Source organism: Penaeus chinensis, chromosome 4 (assembly GCF_019202785.1).
Source record: "Penaeus chinensis breed Huanghai No. 1 chromosome 4, ASM1920278v2, whole genome shotgun sequence".
Lineage (NCBI taxonomy): Eukaryota > Metazoa > Arthropoda > Malacostraca > Decapoda > Penaeidae > Penaeus > Penaeus chinensis.
In genome coordinates this window covers 10532467-10537466 of record NC_061822.1, presented here as the reverse complement: position 1 = coordinate 10537466, position 5000 = coordinate 10532467, and the positions used below count along the sequence as shown (strand labels likewise).

Below are 5000 nucleotides of genomic sequence, written 5' to 3'. Positions count from 1 at the left end.
TGTTTTGCTTCTCGTTTTTTTTCTTCTTTCTGCTTTCTCTTTTCTTTTCTTTTTTTTTTCCTCTCAGAAATTGTCTTCTTCCCCTTCTTCCTCTTCTTCTTCTGCTTCTTCTTCTTCTGCTTCTTCTTCTTCTTCTTGCTTTTTCCTGCTCTTCTTTGCTTCCTTCTCCTTTTTTCCTTTTTCTCATTATCTTTCCTTTAATATTTTTTATTAATATATGCATTTTTTCTTTTGGTTCTCTTCTTCCTTTTTTTTTGTTGTTGTTTTGTCAACTTCTTGTTCTCGTCTTAATTTTCTCCTTTCACCCCTTCCTCCCCTCCTCCCCCTTTCTCATCCTCCTCCTTCTTCTTCTCCTTCTTCTCATTCTTCTACTTCTCCTCCCCATCCCCCATCATCTTTTCATTTTCTTCCTCCTCTACCTCCTCTTTCTTTTCCTCATTCTCCTCCTCTTCTTCCTGTTCATTCTCCTCCTATTCCTCCTCTTCCTCATCCCCCTACTTCTCTTCTTCCTCCTCCTCATTCTCCTCCTATTCCTCCTATTCCTCATCCCCCACATCTCTTCTTCCTCCTCCTCATTCTCTTCCTATTCCTCCTCCTCCTCTTCCTTTCTTCTGCTTTCTCATCCCCCTACTTCTTTACATCCTCTCCTCCTACACCTCCTCCATCCCCTCCCCCACCATCTTTATCCTCCTCCCCTTCTCTCTTTCATCCGAATCAACACGCGGAAATTCCCTTCACAACATTAAAGAGCCATCAACGAAACCCTTTTGTTTACACTACAAGATACCATTACGTAATCTTGCATCATCCCTCATAAAACGTAGACGCAGGAGACCACCGCGGAAGGAGGCATTTGTTGGCGTGTGAGTGCGTTTTCATGTGCAAGGTTGTGGCCTCGTGTGTGTATTTGTGTGTGTTTGTGTGTTTGTTTGTGTGTTTGTTTGTGTGTTTGTTTGTGTGTGTGTGTGTGTTTGTGTTCGTGTGTGTGTGTGTGTGTGTGTGTGTGTGTGTGTGTGTGTCAGAGAGTTCGCGTGTGTGTGTGTGTGTGTGTGTGTGTGTGTGTGTGTATGTATGTGTGTGTGTGTGTGTGTGTGTTCGTGTGTGTGTGTGTGTGTGTGTTCGCGTGTGTGTGTGTGTGTGTGTGTGTGTGTGTTCGCGCGTGTGTGTGTGTGTTTGTGTTCACGCGCGCGCGCGCGTGTGTGTGTGTTTGAGTTCACGCGCGCGCGCGTGTGTGTGTGTGTGTGTGTGTTTTTGTTTGTGTGTTTGTGTGTGTGTGTGTGTTTGTGTGTGTGTTCGCGTGTGTGTGTGTGTGTGTGTGTGTGTGTGTGTGTGTGTTTGTGTTCGTGTGTGTGTGTGTGTGTGTGTGTGTGTGTGTGTGTTCGCGTGTGTGTGTGTGTGTATGTGTGTGTGTGTATGTGTTCGCGTGTGTGTGTGTACGAAAATGCACATATATACACCTCCAGACTCGCCTCCGAGCCGCACTTCCTTCCCGTTCCCCTGTTCCTTCCGACGGGCCTCGTACACGCCCACCTACCTTCTCATAATTCTACCGGCTCACTGCACACCGCTCTCCTCGTTCCCTTTCGCTCCCTCTCTATCCCTGCTCCTCGCTGGTCGCCTCTCGCTCGTCCTCTCTCGTCCTCGCTCTTCTATTCTTATCCCCCCCTTTCTCTTCTCTTTCTTCTCTCTTTCCTCGTGCATACTTTTCTTTTTCTCCCATCTTTGCTTCTTCCTCTATCCCTCATCTTCGTTGCCCTGCTCACCCCCCCCCCTCCCCTTCTCCCACCATTCATCTCTTCCTCTCCCCGTCTTTTATCTCACTTTATCTTTTCCTCCTTCTCCCTCATCCCCCTATCTTCTCTGTCTCTCCTTCTTTCCATCACTCCCTCTGCCTCTTCCTCCTCCTCCTCATCAGCATCATCATCATCATCATCATCATCATCATCATCATCATCATCATCATCATCATCATCATCATCATCATCATCATCATCATCATCATCATCATCATCATCATCATCATCATCATCATCATTATCATCATTATCATTCTCTTCCTCTTCCTCCTCCTCCATATTCCCTCCTCCTCCTCCTCCTCCTCCTCCTCCTCAACTCTCCCCTGCGTCACAGTTCACTTCCTCCCCACTCCTCCTCTTTGCCTCACACCTGTTCCCCTCACACCCTCCCCCTCCTCCACCCTCCCCTTCCCCTCTCACCTCCCCTCTCCCCACCCATCCTCAAGGTCGCACACGCTCGACCAATGCCCCTCTTCCCACCTCTCCTCTCCACCTCCTCTTCCCTCTCCTCTTCTTTCTCCTCTTACTCCTGCTTCCTTTTCTCCTTCTTCTTCTCCTTTTTTTCCTTCCTCCCTCTTCCCGCCTCTCCTCTCGACTTCCTCTTCCCTGTCCTCTCTTTTCCTCTTTTCCTCTTGCTTCCCTATCTCTTTCTTCTTCTCCTCTTATCCTTCCTCCCTCTTCCCATCCTCCTCTCCACTTCCTCTTCCCTGTCCTCTCATTTCTTCTCTTCCTCCTCCTTCTTTAAATCTTTCTTTTTCTTCTCTCCATCCTTACCCCTTCTTCCTACCTCCTTTCTTTACCTTCTCCCTATTTTTAATCGTCTCCTCTCTCTCTTTTCTCTTCCACATCTCATTTTTTCTTCCTTATCCTTTACCTAATTCTTACCTTCCTCTCCATACCCTCTTAGTATTAACACAATTGCTATTACCATCTCCAAACCAACGGCATCTGTTCCTATTACTACTACTACAACTACAATATGTAAAACTAGTACTTTTCCTAATAGAATTTTCACTACTTTTACCGTTACTGTTTTTTTTTTTTTTTTCTTCGTCGTAAATAGTTTTCTACGACTAGTTATATTTCTCTTTCTCGATCGTTTGTCTATTTCCTTTGACACTTTTTACCTCATTTTCTGATTCAACTTCTCCTTTTTCCTATCTCCAGCCATTCGTCCGTAACACTCTTCCTCCCCTTCCACCTCTTTTTCACCTCTCTGCCTGTTATTCCTTTTTCTTCTTCTTCTTCTCCTCCTCCCCCTCCTCTTCCTCCTCCTCCTCCTCCTCTTCCTCTTCTTCTTCTTCTTCCTCCACCTCCTCCTTCTCCTCCTCCTCCTCCCCCTCCTCCTCCTCCTTCGCCTCCTCCTCCTCCTCCTCCTCCTCCTCCTCCTCCTCCTCCTCCTCCTCTTCATCCTCTTCCTCCTTTTCTTCCTACTCCTTTTCTTCCTACTCTTCTTCTTCCTACTCCTCCTCTTCCTCCCTCTTTTAGCTCTCACAGCGTCAGGGTGAACTTAATTATTCTCCGTTACAATATTGGCCAGACGTTTAAGCTTCCCTCTTACACTCTGTCTAATTCATTCACATAAATTTATGATAATGAGACACTGAGGAATTTTACGCTGATATCTTACTCCGGGGTCGCGTCTACGAGTGTGTCGTAGTAACAGGGCGACAATAGATAGGTAATAGATTTTATGCGTAGATAGCCTTGGATGCTTGTCTGTGCATGTGTGTTTTGTGTTTGTAATTGCGATAAAAATGCTCGTACCATTTGACGTGTACATCCTAATGTTATCTTTGTCTACACGCAGAGGAATATGGCACTGATAACGCGTTTGCAAGACTTACATATATAATACATGTAAGGAAGCTGTCTTCGTGCTTGGCTAGGCGAATGTGTCCTTTTTTATGTGACGGTTTTATTCAACTCTCTCTTTCTCTCTCTCTCTCTCTCTCTCTCTCTCTCTCTCTCTCTCTCTCTCTCTCTCTCTCTCTCTCTCTCTCTCTCTCTCTCTCTCTCTCTCTCTCTCTCTCCCTCTCCCTCTCCCTCTCTCTCTCTCTCTCTCTCTCTCTCCGTCATTCAGTCACTCGCACTCTCACTTTCTCTCAAGCCCATCTTGCCATTTTCAGGAAGAAATAGTGAATTTCCTATATATCGATATACACATACATACATAGATATATTCATACATACATAAATACATACATCTATCTAGCTATCAATCTATCTATCTATCCATCTGTCTATCTATATCTATATCTATCTATCTATCTATCTATCCATCTATCTATCCATCTATCCATCTGTCTATCTATATCTATATCTATATCTATCTATCTATGTACACACACATGATGATGTGTGTGTGTGTGTGTGTGTGTGTGTGTGTGTGTGTATATATACATATGTGTGTATATATGTATGTATGTGTGTGTATATATATATATATATATATATATATATATATATATATATACATACATATGTATGATATATATATATATATATATATATATATATATATGTACATATATATACATATATGTATATCATACATATGCATGTATGCATGTATGTATGTATGTGTATAGTGTTATAATGTTATTCTTGATTAATATACCTATATAAGCATATAGCCTGGGAAACTCTCAATGATGGTCAGTATCATAAATAATTATTGATCGAGAAAATCTGTAATCATAATTTAGTAGTGTCTGCGTGTTTATGCCTTCAACGTAGATCACCAGTTTAACACACGTAAGACGCGGCTTGAGTCTACATGTAAACAACACAGGACCCCGATCGGTCACGAGGCGGGGCCGTACACATCAACAGCGTTCACCAACAGGTCAAAGTCCGCTGGCAGGAAGTTACCGTGTTATCATGCCCGCCAGAAGTGTCTCTCCGTCTTCCTTATCACCTACGAGCGCCCGTGTGTTCGACCCGAACTGCCAGCCGCCCGCAGTGCTTCCTTGGGCGTGTGCATCTATCTCTGATCAGTCCTTACTGTCCACTTAAAAGGGTCAGCGCCGCTATTGCTCGTGCAATTCCTCGGGGGGGATTGTTAGGGACGATAAGTGAGATTGGGGTGTGTAGGGCGGAGGGGGAGGGGGAGGGGGAGGAGGGAGGGGTTTTGCGGGCTCCTGCTGGAGGGCTGGGGGGTGAGGGAGAAGGGGGTAGGGATGGAGTAGTGGGGTAGGTGAG

General features: G+C 44.9%; 1 protein-coding gene across 3 annotated transcripts in view; it reads right to left on the bottom strand.

The window, feature by feature from the left end:
* LOC125047510 (follistatin-like) overlaps positions 1-5000 on the bottom strand; it is a gene marked incomplete in the record, with an annotated part of 101216 nt that overhangs the window by 95986 nt on the left and 230 nt on the right. The window contains 1 exon segment of one of the 3 annotated variants that reach the window (XM_047645777.1): positions 4671-4913. 3 annotated transcript variants of the gene reach the window in all.